We start from the raw sequence: 17,025 nt of genomic DNA, 5'->3' as shown, positions 1-17,025 counted from the left end.
CTCCATGGTGAGACTGTAAATTCAATGTTGGTACCGTATCTAGTGACTAGCATTGAATTTCCAGTCTATTTTTGACCGGCTGAGACATAGTCGGCTAAGTCTTAATGGCCAAAGATACACCACCCTTTACACGGCTCTATTTGGCTGCCAAACTTAGCTGGTAGGTCATGTGACATAGCCAGTCACTGGAGAATCCACTAAGTAATCGCTTGTTTACTCTTTCCCAAAATACTAGGATTAGGGGGGATGTGATGAAGCTTGCACTAAGTAGTAGATTTAAAACAAACCAGAGAAAATATTTCTTCACACAGCGTGTAATTAAACTCTGGAATTTGTTGCTGGGTAAAGTGGTGAATTCAGTTAGCTTAGCAGGATTTTAAAAAGGTTTGGATAACAAAAACATGAAAAGCATAAAGAATACAATCAATGCATCTTTATGCTTTTCATGTTTTTGTTATGTACAAAACTTCAATAAAACTTATTGAACTTAAAAAAAAAGGTTTGGATAATTTCCTAAAAAAAGAAGTCCAAAGGCTATTATTGAAATGGCTTGGGGAAATCTACTGCTTATTCCTAGGATAAGCAGCATAAAATCCGTTTTACCACTTGGGACTTGGGTTGGCAACAGGATACTGGACTTCAAGGAGCTTCAGCCTGTCCTAGCTGCATATTTCCCATTGAACATCACCTATTACGCTATTTAGATGGCTGGGAGCAGGACTCATTTGAAATATCAAGCCCATAACTTTTGCGTATCACTTGCTTTGATTTATGAAGAGAAAACCAACTTTAAATAAGTAAGGTAGGTATCATGTTCTTGGTGAACTGAGAAAACAATGTTTTCTGTACAAAATAAATACTTTAATACATAAATTAACCTCCAGTATATGATTCAATCCAAAGCATAGTCTACGCTGGTAAATCGTTCAGGACAATACAGATTCCAAAATTCATCCCTCTAATGAAGTAAGAAAAGAATCACAAAGCAATTCATTGTTCTAATAACTCCAGACCCCCCTCCCTCATGAAAATATTACTCATGTTCTGTTGAATGTTAACTTTCCTGTTTTAATTGGAGGTCTTTTCTCGTTGTTAAATGGTCACCGTTTTGGCTTGTACTCTCAGTTACATCAAGCGCTAAATAAAGAATGAACAATGATTGTACAATGCTATAAGATGGTTTTTAAGCCAGTTCTCCCCCCCCCCCCCCTACACACACACACAGCTTCTGCCAAGCATCAGTCAGGACGAGAAGAGTGGATTATCTTAGGCCATGGAAGGAAATGCCACACCTTGTGGTCTCTGAATCGCCACCTGTAGAAAAAACATATGAGTAAGTGCAGAAAAGCACAGACAGAGGAAGTCAGGAATGTAGGGGTGAACACCCCAAAACCAACCTGCTCTATAAGAAGCTCAAGACATAAGCCCCCTGATATTCAGCCAGCAGCGGTGAGCGTTTCACTGCTGGTATTCAATTCCAGACATTGAATATCCAGAGTTAGGGTTGCCGGATTTCCACTTTAAAAAAAAAGAGGACACCTGGCCCCGCTCCCACGTGAACCTCCGGTATCCTTCCCCAAACTCGAGTCCGTGTCTGGAGGGCCTCTGCGCATACGCTCACATCAACGCGATGACAACGCATGCATGCATATGACATCATCACGTCAACATCCGCGCCTGCGCAGAGGGCCTCCAGACACGGCCCTGAGCTCGGAGATTTCCAACACACGTACAAACTGCCAGGTTTTGGAAATCCCTCCAGGTACCCAAAAAGTCATCTAAAAAGAGAACATGTCTGGGTTTTCCTGGATGTCTGGTAACACAGTTAAATGTCACTGAAAATGACCAGATAACAACAAACAAGCAATTTAGCTGGTCAGCGGCTATTTCTGGCCAGTTAAATTGTTTTGAATATCAGCCAGAAAGTTAATTTAAGTTTTCCAGCTCTTGTGGAATTGATGTTTCAATCATCATGCTTCAGAAATCCATAGAATGTTGGCTAAAATGTTGGTTCCACTTACGTGGGCACAGCAAGACTCGGTGAGCCACAACAATCATGACGCCAGCCTCAGAAGACTAAGGGCCCCTTTTACTAAGCTGCGATAGTGGTTTTAGCCCGCGCGCTAGACGCTGCGTGCGCTAAAAACGCTATCGCAGCTTAGTAAAAGGAGTCCTAAGAGACGTTGAAGACACAACTTTGACTAAGACATCTGATGATGATACGTCTACCGTCGAGTCCACTAAGGGCTCCTTTTACTAAGCTGCGATAGTGGTTTTAGCCCGCGCGCTAGACGCTGCGTGCACTAAAAACGCTATCGCAGCTTAGTAAAAGGAGTCCTAAGAGACGTTGAAGACACAACTTTGACTAAGACATCTGATGATGATACGTCTACCGTCGAGTCCACTAAGGGCTCCTTTTACTAAGCTGCGATAGTGGTTTTAGCGCGCGCGCTAGACGCTGCGTGCGCTAAAAACGCTATCGCAGCTTAGTAAAAGGAGTCCTAAGAGAAGTTGAAGACACAACTTTGACTAAGACATCTGATGATGATACGTCTACCGTCGAGTCCACTAAGGGCTCCTTTTATCAAGGCGCGCTATGGGGGTTAGCGTGTCGGACATTTCATCACGCGCTAACCCCCGCGGCAGCCTAAAATCCTAACGCCTCGTCAATGGAGGCGTTAGGTATTAGCGCGGCAGACGGTTTAACACGCGGTGTTCCGCGTGATAAACCGCTACCGCGTCTTTGTAAAAGGACCCCAAATGTAACTCCTGTATCTTAAGTGAATGCCTCAGGTGTATGTCTTTTGGAGGGCCTTTGTTGATTCAGACTTCACACAGTAGGATTTAGACAATTTCTTCTTTGCACACATTCTGCTGTCTAAAAAATTTAAATGTTTTTCGATCCCACATTGTTTTTTTCAATGTTTACTATCATATATATTTTTACATATCATTCCATTGTTTTAACACTATTCATAATTTATGACTGAAAACATTTAATTATCCATTTAAGGAATTATTTTCATTATAACCTAAAATTATACTTGTTCATCTGACTTTTAGGATGTTACGTCTTAATATTTTCACATATTTGTCCTGTTATTGGTTTATCTGTTTTGTTACGGACGGGGAGAGGGACCTTGGGGTGATAGTGTCTGAAGATCTAAAGGCGAAAAAATAGTGTGACAAGGCAGTAGTTGCTGCAAGAAGGATGCTGGGCTGTTTTTAAAGAGAGGCATAGCCAGTAGAAGGAAGATGGTGTTGATGACCCTGTACGGGTCATTGGTGAGGCCCCACTTGGAGTATTGTGCTCAGTTTTGGAGACCGTATCTGGTGAAGGACGTAAGAAGACTTCAAGCGGTCCAGAGGAAGGCGACAAAAATGATAGGAGGCTTGCGCCAGAAGACATATGAGGAGAGACTGGAAGCCCTGAATATGTATACCCTAGAGGGTACAGGGGATTCAGACATTCAAATACTTGAAGGGTATTAACGTAGAATAAAATCTTTTCCAGAGAAAGGAAAATGGTAAAACCAGAGGACATAATTTGAGGTTAAGGGGTTCAAGAGCAATGTTAGGAAATTCTACTTTACGGAGAGCGTAGTGGACGCCTGGAAAACGGTGACTGAGTTCAAAGAAGCATGGGATGAACACAAAGGATTTGCTCTAGAATCAGAAAATAATATTAAATATTGAACTAAGGCCAGTACTGGGCAGACTTACACGGTCTGTGTTTTTTTATATGGTGGTTTGGGGAAGGATGGGCTGGAGAGGGCTTCAATGGCTGGGAGTGTGTAGATGGGCTGGAGTAGGTTTTGACGGAGATTTCGACAGTTGGAACCCAAGCACAGTACCGGGTAGAGCTTTGGATTCTTGCCCAGAAATAGCTAAAAAGAAAAAATTAAAAAAATTTAAATTTAATCGGGTTGGGCAGGCTGGATGGACCATTTGGGTCTTTATCTGCCGTCATCTACTATGTTACTGATATATTTTTATAGATTTTTTTGTAGTTATTGTATCCTTGACCCCTGATGCAAGCTCGGTAGAGCTGAAACACATACCATGGCGGATCCAAAAGATTTATTTAAAGTAACAATAAAAATTCATTTGAAGGAACAGTCATGACTTTGAGTTTTTATCACATCTCCACGGCTGGAGTACTTCTGATTCTTCACTTTTTGGTTTGTCTTTCCTGTAGAGGGCGCCATTCACCTGTGCAGCTTTGGAACTCCACTACATGAAGGGAACTGATAATGCTTTTTTTTTTTTTCTGAATATGTACTGAAAATCTACTATCACAAAGGAAATTTGACTGTAGTTCATTGTGTTTAGTTTTACATATTCAGCATAATGCTACACCTTGCATTCAGAGTGGAATCTTCTAGTGAAGTACAAAGAGTAAAACACAGATAAAACAATAAAATAATATACAATAAACCGCGAATACAAAATTTCAGAAGTCATTGAAAAATAGCTACGTCTTTAACCCTTTCCTATAGTCCAGCTGTAATATAAAAGATGATGATGACTGATTCCAAAGATAAGGGCCCTGGTATGTAACAGGAGAGTGCTGTGTACTAGAGAATGACATGGGGACAATTTCACTGTCCTATCCCCGCAAGTTTTGTCACTGTCCCTGTCCCTGTCCCATTCCTGTAAGCTCTGTCTTAACCGCACAAACCTCAAACCCTTATGATTTTAAAGGGTTTGAGGCTTGCGCTGATGAGGACAGAGCTTAGTCATTGGTGGAATGAGGCCATTATGACATCACAGTCTGAGCTCTAGAATGTTGCTACTTATGATTTTAAAGGGTTTGAGGCTTGCGCAGATGAGGACAGAGCTTAGGCATTGGTGGAATGAGGCATTATGACATCACAATCTGAATTCTAGAATGTGGCTACTTATGATTTTAAAGGGTTTGAGGCTTGCGCAGATGAGGACGGAGCTTAGGCATTGGTGGAATGAGGCCATTATGACATCACAGTCTGAGCTCTAGAATGTTGTTACTTATGATTTTAAAGGGTTTGAGGCTTGCGCAGATGAGGACAGAGCTTAGTCATTGGTGGAATGAGGCCATTATGACATCACAGTCTGAGCTCTAGAATGTTGCTACTTATGATTTTAAAGGGTTTGAGGCTTGCGCAGATGAGGACAGAGCTTAGTCATTGGTGGAATGAGGCCATTATGACATCACAGTCTGAGCTCTAGAATGTTGTTACTTATGATTTTAAAGGGTTTGAGGCTTGCGCAGATGAGGACAGAGCTTAGTCATTGGTGGAATGAGGCCATTATGACATCACAATCTGAGCTCTAGAATGTTGCTACTTATGATTTTAAAGTGGTTGAGGCTTGTGCAGATGAGGACGGAGCTTAGGCATTGGTGGAATGAGGCATTATGACATAAGAACATAAGAACATAAGAAGTTGCCTCCGCTGAGGCAGACCATAGGTCCATCCTGCCCAGCGGTCTGCTCCCGCGGCAGCCCATCATGCCCATTGCCTGAGCAGTGGACTATATCTATCTATACCCCTCAATCCCTTTTTCTTCTAGGAATCTATCCAAACCTTCTTTGAAACCATGTTAATGTGTTCCTGTCTACCACAGCCTCTGGAAGCGCGTTCCATGTATCCACCACCCTCTGAGTGAAGAAGAACTTCCTAGCGTTTGTTCAATTTCTCCGAGTGCCCCCTTGTACTTGTGTTGCCCCATAATTTGAAAAATCTGTCCCTGTCTACATTTTCTATGCCCTTCAGGATCTTGAAGGTTTCTATCATGTCTCCTCTAAGTCTCTGCTTTTCCAGGGAGAAAAGTCCTAGCTGCTTTAATCTGTCGGTATATGGGAGATTTTCCATTCCCTTTATCAGTTTAGTCACTCTTCTCTGTACTCCCTTAAGTACCGCCATGTCCTTCTTGAGGTACGGCGACCAGTAGTGGACACAGTACTCCAGATGCGGCCGCACCATTGCACGATACAGCGGCATGATGACTTCCCTCGTCCTGGTCGTGATACCCTTCTTAATGATACCCAACATTCTGTTTGCTTTCCTTGAGGCCGTGGCGCACTGCGCCGATGCCTTCAGTGTTGCATCTACCATCACTCCCAGGTCTCTTTCCAGGTTACTGACCCCTAGTGGTGTTCCCCCCATTTTGTAAGTGAACATCGGGTTCTTTTTCCCCACGTGCATGACCTTGCATTTCCCTACGTTGAAGCTCATTTGCCATTTTTCGGCCCACTTTTCCAGCTGCGTTAGATCCTTTTGGAGATCTTCGCAGTCTTCCCTCGTTTGAGCCCTGCTGTATAGTTTGGTGTCATCTGCAAATTTTATGACCTCACACTTGGTTCCCGCTTCTAGGTCGTTTATGTAGATATTGAACAGGAGCGGTCCCAGCACCAACCCTTGTGGAACTCCGCTCGTGACCCCTTTCCAGTCCGAGTAATGGCCCTTTACGCCAACCCTCTGTTTCCTGTTTGCCAGCCAGTTCTTGATCTATCGGTGGACCACCCCTTGCACCCCGTGGTTCCATATCTTTTTGAGCAGTCTCTCGTGTGGTACCTTGTTGAAGGCTTTTTGGAAGTCAAGGTAAATGATATCTATAGATTCCCCTTTATCCACCTGGCTGTTCACCCCCTCAAAGAAGTGCAATAAGTTTTTGAGGCATGACCTACCCTTGCAGAAGCCATGCTGACTCGGTTTTAGCTGCCCATTGTTTTCGATGTGTTCACAGATGCTGTCCTTAATCAGTGCCTCCATCATCTTTCCCGGGACTGAGGTCAGGCTCACCGGCCTGTAGTTTCCTGGGTCGCCCCTTGAGCCCTTCTTGAAGATGGGCGTGACATTTGCTATTTTCCAGTCCTCCGGGATCTCTCCGGTTTTTAGGGATAGGTTGCATATTTGTCGAAGTGGCTCCGCTATTTCGTTTTTTAGTTCCTTGAGTACCCTTGGGTGAATGCCGTCCGGACCTGGCGATTTGTCGCTTTTTAGTCTGTCTATCTGCTTGAGTACATCCTCCTGGCTTACCTCTAAATTGACCAGCTTATCATTTTGGTCTCCTATTACGATTTCCTCGGGTTCCAGAATGTTGGTTGTATTCTCCCTCGTGAAGACTGACTTGAAGAACTCATTTAACTTGTCAGCTATCTCTTTCTCTTCTTTTACTACTCCCTTTCTATCTCCATCATCCAATGGTCCCACTTCTTCTCTTGCCGGTTGCTTCCCCTTGACGTATCTGAAGAAAGACTTGAAGTTTGTTGCTTCCTCTGCCAGTCTCTCTTCGTATTCCCTTTTTGCTTTTCTAACCACTCGGTGACACTCCTTCTGGTGTTCTTTGTGCACTTTTTGGTTCTCCTCTGTTTGGTCTTTTTTCCATTTTCTGAATGATGCTTTTTTGTCACTTATCGCCTTCTTCACTGCATTTGTTATCCACACTGGGTTTTTTGTTCTATTTTTTTTTGCACCCTTTCCTGAACTTGGGGATATACAGGTTTTGCGCTTCGTGCACAGTCCCCTTGAGTAAGGTCCAGGCTTTTTCTACGGATTCCATCTTCCCTATGTTGCCTTTGAGTTTCTTTCCCACCATTTCCCTCATGGCATCATAATTTCCTTTTTTGAAGTTGAGTGCCGTCGTTGTGGTTCTATTCCCCTTTGATGATCCAATTTCTAGCCTGCACTGGATCGTGTTGTGATCGCTGTTACCTAGCGGGGCTAATACCGCCACCTCCTTTGCTGGCCCCCCTAGTCCGTTGAAGATTAGGTCAAGAGTGGCATCGCCCCGTGTTGGTTCCGTGACCAGTTGCTCCATGAAACAGTCCCTCGTGACCTCTAGGAATTTGCGCAGTTTGAGTGTCCAATACTCCAGTCTATCCCAGGATAGTTGAAGTCCCCCATCACCACCACATTTCCGCTTCTGCATACCTGCCTCAGTTCAGCCTCCATGTCCTGATCGATTTCTTCCGGTTGTCCAGGTGGGCGGTAGTACAGTCCCAATTTAATGCCTGCCCCAGTTCCTCCCTGTAGCTTAACCCATAGTGATTCCACGCCATCTGCCCGTACTGTTGTTTCCATCCTGGCTGAGGGTATGGAGTCTTTTAAGTACAGCGCTATTCCTCCACCCTTTTTATGTGTCCTGTCTCTCCTGTATAGTTTGTACCCTGGTATGGCCACATCCCATTAATTGTCCTCAGTCCACCACGTTTCTGTGACTCCAATTATGTCCAGGTCCTTTTTGCTGGCAATGATTTCTAGTTCACCCATTTTGGCCCTTAGGCTCCTAGCATTTGTGTATAGGCAGTTTAAGACCCAGTTTGTTGCCCTCTCTTTTGGTTTTCCTCGTGTTTTGGGTCTCCTGCAGTCCTCCTCGTGGTTCGCCAGCCCCCTAGCTTCATCTCGGTCATCCTCCTCCTGTTGTGTGTCTGTGACGTCCTCAGCCTGTTTCCCCTGCACCTCCTGCTCCCGTAATTCCCACTCAATCCCGGGCTCTTTTTCACAATGTCTTTGCCCCTCTGGCTCCTGTTGTTCTTTGTTGGTGCCTTTTACCAGTTCCATTTGTGCCCTTGGTCCCTGCAATGCGTCCTTAGGTCCTTTTTCAAAACATACACACTCAGCTCCGAGTCCTCCTTTACAATGTCCCAGTTCAGTATCCTTGTCCGGTACTGCTGTTCGATGTGTCGAGGTCAGATCGACTATCGGCTTTCCCCTTTTCCTCAGTTTAAAGCCATGTCTATGACGTTCTGGACGTTGCGTGCCAGCATCCTCGTCCCAGCTGTGCTAAGGTGCAGTCCATCTCTTCTGTAGAGCTTGTTCTTCCCAAAGAATGTAGCCCAGTTCCTAACAAAGTGGAAACCCTCCTCTTCGCACCATCTCCTCAGCCAAGCGTTAATTGCCTGTAGTTCACTCTGTCTCCTTGTGTCCGCTCTCGGTACTGGCAGGATCTCTGAGAAGGCTATGTTCCTTGCCCTCAGTCTCAATTTCCTCCCCAGGATCCTGAACTGGTCAGTTAGTGTGGTCCTGTTGAAGTTCCTCCTGCTGATGTCGTTGGTTCCAATGTGGATCACTACTGCTGTCTCCTCAGTCTCGGCTCCCTCCAGTATCCTCTCAATATTGTTGATGACGTCCTTTGTTCTTGCCCCCGGGAGACATCACAATCTGAGCTCTAGAATGTTGCTACTTATGATTTTAAAGGGTTTGAGGCTTGTGCAGATGAGGACAGAGCTTAGTCATTGGTGGAATGAGGCCATTATGACATCACAATCTGAGCTCTAGAATGTTGCTACTTATGATTTTAAAGGGTTTGAGGCTTGTGCAGATGAGGACAGAGCTTAGTCATTGGTGGAATGAGGCCATTATGACATCACAATCTGAGCTCTAGAATGTTGCTACTTATGATTTTAAAGTGGTTGAGGCTTGTGCAGATGAGGACAGAGCTTGCAGGAATAAGGCAGGGACAGGAGAAGAACTCTCCAGGATGGGATGAGAAAATGAGTTCCTGAGGAGATGGGGAAAAATTTGTCCCCGTGTCATTCTCTACTATGTACTTCACAGATGAATGACAATGGCAGCAAAACCAGACAACTTTGGTAAGATGGACACAATCACCTAACAGATAAGACTGTGTAAGTTACTTAGGGGCAAGGGTGGTGGATGCCTGGAATGCCCTTTAGTGGAAGTCGTTGGGACAAAACCAGTAACAGAATTCAAAAAGATGTGGAATAGACAGATGATCCCTATCTAGCAATAAGATGGGATCAAAGCAAAACAAATGACACAGAGGGGTGTAAGCTGCACGGAGGGGCAGGTGCAATCATAAACAAAGACAGAGGAAGTAGCTTGCATGTTCTGCAGAGTGGCAGCTATGATTCTAACCATCTTCCTATTGCCCACTGGTCTTCTTCCAACATCTGTCCCTGTGGGAAGGAAATGGCCTAGTGGTGGACTGTGAGCCTGCCAGGACAGATAGGGAAAATGCTTAAGAGTACCTAATTACTATTCAATGTATTGTAAACCAGTGGTTCTCAACCCTGTCCTGGAGGACCACCAGGCCAGTCAGGTTTTCAGGATAGCCCTAATGAATATGCATGGAGTAGATTTGCATGCCTGGCACCTCCATTATATGTAGATCTCTCTCTTGCATATTCATTAGGGCTATCCTGAAAACCCGATTGGCCTGGTGGTCCTCCAGGACAGGGTTGGAAACCACTGTTGTAAACCACTTTGAGTGAATCTCTTTATGAAAAAGAAGTTAATAAACCCTAATAAATAAAATAAGATTTGGAGCATACAAGAAAAGCTTGGATAGACTCTTCTCTTTCTCCAGCGGCTGACACATCTTCATCCACCTGGAGAAGCCTCAACCTTGAATGCATTTACTCCTACTCAGGGCAGGATGAAGTCTGGAGAGTCTCTCATTTGTCTGTCCACAGTAGCACCTATTTTTTCTTGTGGTGGAAACGTGTCTTTTATCTTCTTCTTTTTTTTTTTTTTTAACTAAATGTACAAACTTAAAGACAAACATACAATACTTGAATACAGATTCATAGTTACAACCAAAAAGTTTTATGTTGAAAAACAAGTCACCAAACTATAAGAAATTATTCAGCCTGTTCGTATTAATCTGTAGGACAGGCTAACGATGTAATCATTGCTCCACTCCCTTCCTTAGCCACAATAAAGTCCAGCAAATGCTTCAGTTCAAAAAAAAGGAAAACACAACATTTAGCAAGAAATTTTTAAAATAAAAGATGCTTCCCAAAGCTAGGACTCTAGGCTGTTAAGCCAAAAAGTATTTCCTTCTTCTCTGTGTCACTTGAGATATATCAAGAAACAAACGAATTGATGAACCAAGAAATTGCTTATTAATATGTCTGAAATAAGTACGAAGAATCAAATCCCTATCATATTCCAAAGCAAACGTCACTATAAGAATAGTTCTCTCGGTAATCACTTCCAAGGAATTTTCCAGAAAATTTGTTACATTCCTCTCTCCACCAACCTCTCCAACCATACCAGTAGGAGTAAAACTCTCTGGTTTGTTCTTAATAGTGAGATATTGAGCTCTCAAAATTGGTGGTAAATTCTCTGTTGGAATTAACAATATCTCACGCAAATATCTCCATACCATTTCAACAGATAACACAATTGGAGATTTTGGAAAATTTAACATTTTTCCTCTACTTATTTCCCGTGAATTCTAACTTTTTCTGGATATAAGACCTTTCTTTAATCATTTCCATTTCTAATTTGGTTAAATTGTTCTTCATGCTTTTTAATACTCTCACCGTGTTTACGTCGTATTTCACTTCAAGTGTTCACTAAGGAATTGATAGAGCCACAGTTGTTTCTCAACATAGTCACTGCTTTTTTAAGGTTGGAATCCATGACTTCAATAGCCTTCCACAGTATGTCTATGCTAATAATGGCAGGTTTTACTATCTCTCCAAATTGTATGTTCTCACTCCCAAGGGTAGATCTTTCTTTGGCCTCCATGCATGATGCCGCTGCGGGGCACTTCTCCACCACCAAATTCTCCCCAGCTGCTCTTCCAGGGATAGGTGTTTGCCCCTTCTACATAGAAGGACATACCGACCTCCATTCCTGCTGGGCTCATCCTTCCGGGTTGGAAGGGAACCTGCCTCTGGTCCAGGCTCAGCAGTGCTCAATCAAGACTAAGGTCCGCTGTTGAATCAAGCGTTCCTCCTGAAGCTAGTGGTACCTCTATCGAGAGATGCAAGATTACCCCCAAAATAATTGTTTGAATTAGATGCTTCAAGGTCCCAGCCACTGGAGGACCAGACTGGGAGCTTCCCTTCTGCTTCCCCATGAGCACGGAAACTCCAGAGGTAAGCCTCCGCTTCTCAGCAAATTTCCATCAAGGAGGGAGCTCCGGTCACATCTGTCTTCGACGCCATCTTGGTCCCTCACTGTCATATTTTATCTTTTTTATTTTTTTTTTACCTTGGGAAATCATAGGAACTGGCTCCTACCACCCTCTTTCTACAACCTAGTATGGCTATTCTAACATTCTTACATTCTTATTTCCTTTGCTTGATTCCTTTGAAATTGATTCATACAAAAGTCTTGAGAAAAAGCTCCATTTTCAGAACTGTTCTTCACACTTTTAAAGAGATTAATCACCACAGCGTATCCCAGCATATTTTATCCCTATATTTGCACAAAATCTTGCTGATCAGTGCAGAGGACATTTTAACTCTGAAGAGTTGGCCAACTAATTACCAACATTATCTCGACAGAGCTCTTGGTTGTTGGCCTGTAAGATTATACAAAATGGGAAGCCTATATACTGCATTATTAAAATTCAATAAACAAACTTTCCTTTCTTTAGAAACACTTTTCTTGATTACTTTTTCTTTAGTATGAGTGTAGACATTTGTAAGAGAAGGTGCTCGCACTTTTATGAGCCTTGGGGTTATATTGCCTTAAATGTGTTTTATGTACGTACAGTTCCCTCCTCATCCCCTAATTCAATACTTCTAGTGCTTGTAGTCTATGAAAAATAAAGAATTCAGTAGCTTGATTGTCTTCTTTCCAGGTCTACTGTTTAAGAAACCATCCTGCACATACCTTCTGTGTGGTATCCACTTTCTCCAGTGATAGCTTGAAATTCTTTTTGCTAAAAGAGGAATCTGTGCCTTTTGTATCTGTATGTAGGGGAGAGGAGAACAAAGAAGTGACTCTTAGTAGGTTGCAAAACTTTATTTTATGCTCTGCTATGAAGTAATTAATCTCTGTTTTGTCCTTTTTGATATTAACTTTTGACAATATATTACCAGTGCATGTCCTCCACTCAACGTGAGAAATGGATGTTGATTTTTCTAAATAGCATAGTTGGGTTTATAAAAGGTTTGAATATGGGTCTGGAGGATGAGGTCAAGAGCAATTATTAGCCAGGTAGCCAGAATCACCACCACATACTTTGGGGATGAAAAGCAGGAAGGACAACTTATCACCATCATTTGCCAGGTATTTTGAACCAGATCTGACCGCAGGTTTTCTGACTGCCTGAACGGTTGGTAGACTGGGCTGAGAACTTGGGGAACTCGGTTCAATTCCCAATACAGCTTCTTGTGACCCTGGGCAAGTGTCCCGTCCACCCCCACAAAGAAGCAATATATCAAAGCCATGATTCTCTACCATGGAAGGATAGGGAGAGAAGATGCTAGACCCTAGAGGGGGTAGGATCTTGAGCCATCCCTGGGACAGGGCCATACAACTGAAGGCTGGCCAAGAGGGTGTCAGATGTCTCAAAGCTGGTCCTAAGTGTGAAAGCAGAAGGTCTATTTCTTACCTTCCCTGTCATGAACACCTGGGTTCCTGACTGTGAAACCCTCTGTGCTGTTTGAGTCCCAAGCATCCTCGTACCATTTTTCTATGTCTTCAGAGGTGTTGTTCTTCATCCTATATAGGTTAAAATCAACAGTACAAGCAATTTTTAGAGAGAAAAGCTTGATATACCCACAAAGGTCACTCTGGTTCAAGAAACACTCTTTCATCCCTTTATCTCAAAGGAGATGTTGATCTCTTTATTCGTGTGAAAGAATTTAAATGAATGCAAGGGGCCGCTGAAAAGTTCTCAGTCCAACCAAGGAGAGAATGATGTGGAACCATGAAACGTACAAGTTATTCCACACTTTTCTTGACGCTTTGGCTCAAATTCTGTAACCAGCGCCAAAAGTTAGGCACCTATTTTGGAGGCGCCCAACTAGATAGGCGCCTATCTAAATTGAATGAAGAGCTCAATTAAGCTTTTTAATCGGCACTGACTGAAACCTAGGCGCCTATCAAGAAAACGTGATTCTGTAACAGGGCGCCTCTAAAAATTTAAGCGGCCTTCAAAAAAAATAGGCGCTATGCATGCTAGGCATGGGCGTGGCTACATGTTAGGCGCCTTGTGGCAGAATCGCTGCTCTTAAGCGTGCTTAAGCGCTCAGCTCGGCGCCTAACTTTTAGTTGTGCCTAGAGCTGGCCCATTTCTTGGGCGCCTCCAAAATAGGTTCCGCTCAGTGTGATTCATTAAACAGCACCCGATTTTACTTGAATCGCGCTGAACAGGGCCTGATTAGGCGCCTAGCTTTTGGGCGCTTCTTATAGAATTTGCCCTTTTGTGTTTCAATGAAGTGAAATGAAAAGGGTCAAGAAAAGTGTGGAATAACTTGTAAGTTCCATGGTTCCATGTCATTCGCTTCTTGATTGGGCTGAGAACTTTTCAGTGGCCCCCCTCATATATGGGGCTGGGTATTCAGCCAATGGAAGGCAACACTTTGACTGCCTGCCACTGACATTCAAGCCAAATATTCAATGTCAGGTCATGTCCATCGACTGGCATTGAAGAACCAGTTTCACTTTTGACCATGGCAACTTAACTGATTAAACCAGTATTCAGCACTAACTGGTTAGAAGAGGCCTGCTCTTGAAGCAGCCTATTTTAATTGCTCAACATAACCGGTTTGGTGCTGAATATCCGCCATATTGTGCAATTCAGCCAGTGTTTGTCCTTCACGCCTGCAATCTGTTCCACTTTTGCTGCCACCAGTGGTATAGCTCAGGGCAATGGCACCCCCACCCTCCTCTCCTTCCCCGTCCTCCCCTCCTTCCCCGTCCTCTTCTACTTCCCTGCCCTCCTCTCCTACCCCACCCTCCTCTCCTTCCCCGTACTCCCCTCCTTCCCCACCTTCTTCTACTTCCCCGCCCTCCTCTCCTTCCCCACCCTCCTCTCCTTCACCGTACTCCTCTCCTTCCCTGCCCTCTTCTACTTCCCCGCCCTCCTCTCCTTCCCCGTCCTCCTCTCCGCTCCTACCCCCCGTTCCTTCCCCACCTCCCTCCCTATGCACACCTTCCCTTACCCTTCTACCTCTTTGACTCTTCACCTGTTGCCTTGTTTAAGTGAATGGGAAGTCAAATTGGTTTAAATTAAAGAAATGTAAAACTTTACTGAAAACTCATTAGTTTGAATCGGCTTTCAAATGTTATTCCGGTGACGTAACCCCGTCCCGCTCCTGGCACTCTCACACCAACCTCTCTTCTCTCATACTTATATAATTCCACTGGAGTTCCGTTCCTTCCCTAACCATGTAAACCGTGTCGAGCTCCATCTGCGGAGATGATGCGGTATATAAACCCAAGATTTAGATTAGATTAGATTAGATTAGATTAGACTCAAGGATCTATTAGCACACCTGGGACAGAGTGGAGACATAGTTAAATTAAATGCTGACTTTCATATTTGTATAATGTGTGATTGTGTGTGTATGTGGTGGGGGTTCTCGAGTGAATGATTTCGGTCTTTTCTTTATCTTTATGGAGTTCCTATACTTTTATTGCCTTGAATATTTGTATAATTATAAATTGCCTGAATCCTTGTATAGACTAGGCAGTATATTAAATTCTAAATATACCGTAAACTGTTCAATGTGGTGAAGGTTGGTTGAAAGAGGTCTTAACCATAAATGGTCTAGGAATTTGTTTTCTTTTATCATTCAGAAAGAATAGGAGTAGGCACCCCTAACCCCCATGGATCCCAGTTCACTTGGTTTTCAGTATATCTGTGAGTATGCATAAATTAGAATTACAAGCGCCATTCTCAGAGACCGGAACTAGCCTACCCCTGGGCAGAGACTTGGCTAGATTCACTTAGAATATATTCCTCTAGGACCTCAACAACAGGTAACGCCTCATTCCCAATGTATGAAAGAGCCATTGATTGATGTACCTCAGATCTACACTTTTCTTCTGATATCTTTGCCAGAGGAAAACCACGACAAGGAGAACAATCAGCAGGACCACTACAGTTGTTGAAAAGCCAGCGATTATACCCGTCTTGTCGAGCTTGGACTTGCATCGATCTCCGATGTACCAATAGATGTCTTGGTTAGGGCAACTATGGAGGAAAAATAGAGTCTTGAAAGAGTGACAGATAGACAAACATCTAGCCAGAGAACGCAGGATCAGGATCAGACCATGAAGCAGTAGGGGTGTGCAGCCAGAACATTTTTCTTTCATTCTATTTCCAGAAACATTTGGAGGGGGTCCTTTATTTTTCATTATGTTATGGCAGCAATGTTGTAAGGGCTGTACACTCTTTCAGAAAGAGAGCACACCTTCCAAAAGAGCACCCACTCTTTCCTAAAAGTGCACCCTATTTGCAAAGAGTGCACAACGGTTGGCGCATTCATGCACTATCGAGAAAGAGTCCACACTCTATCGGAAGAAAGCATGTTATTCAAAATACATTTTTTAAAAAACCCTCCCCCGCCCCAATTTCATGTTTTTTTCTGCTTGATTTCATTTGTCAATGACATAAAAACACATGGAACATGTCATTGATGTTTCCTAGGTTGTTTCAAATGAATGTGCATTGCTCTGAAGCAGCCCAAATGATGTTACCCACACTCTTTCTCACTCATTCACTTTCACTCTCTCTGCTTCTCTTCTCTCTGTCTCAGGTCTCACAGTTCAGCAATGGCATTTTTGAAAACAAAGTTTTTTTCACCTACCTGCACTGTGGCCCTGATTTTAATAAGTCACATGTTCCAGGGTTGCAGTCAATCGATTGATTTAATCCAGGGAAACATTTGGTGGCACAGGTAAGTTTGTTTGAATTGAAAACAGGGAAATAATGATCTTCATAATCTTTGGGTGCTTTTTTTTTGCATATATCTGGAAAAATAAAAGATACATGTGATCTAAATCCTTCTCTGCCGTTTCAGTTTTGCTGAAACCATCAATAAAGTGCTGTTTGGTAAGCCAGATCCATTGATTGTCTGCCTAACTAGGTTGTGGGAGACCTGAATGATAACCTGGAAGCCAGAAGATAAATGTGCAGACTTGCCTTCTATGGAGGGTGGTAAGATTTTTGGTGGGTCAACCTTAATTTGAGTGTTGTCCAAGCAGAATGTAGCTGAAAAGCAAAAGAATAAAGTGTTTACCAAATGGTTCTGCAGAAGCAGGCACACACTAGTACAAGAGCGTAGCCAGAAGTTGATTTGGGGGAGGAGCCTGAGGATGGACTGGGGG

The sequence above is a fragment of the Geotrypetes seraphini genome, chromosome 16, assembly GCF_902459505.1.
Source record: "Geotrypetes seraphini chromosome 16, aGeoSer1.1, whole genome shotgun sequence".
NCBI lineage: Eukaryota > Metazoa > Chordata > Amphibia > Gymnophiona > Dermophiidae > Geotrypetes > Geotrypetes seraphini.
The sequence above is the reverse complement of the archived record's forward strand: the minus strand, read 5'-3'. Positions refer to the sequence as shown.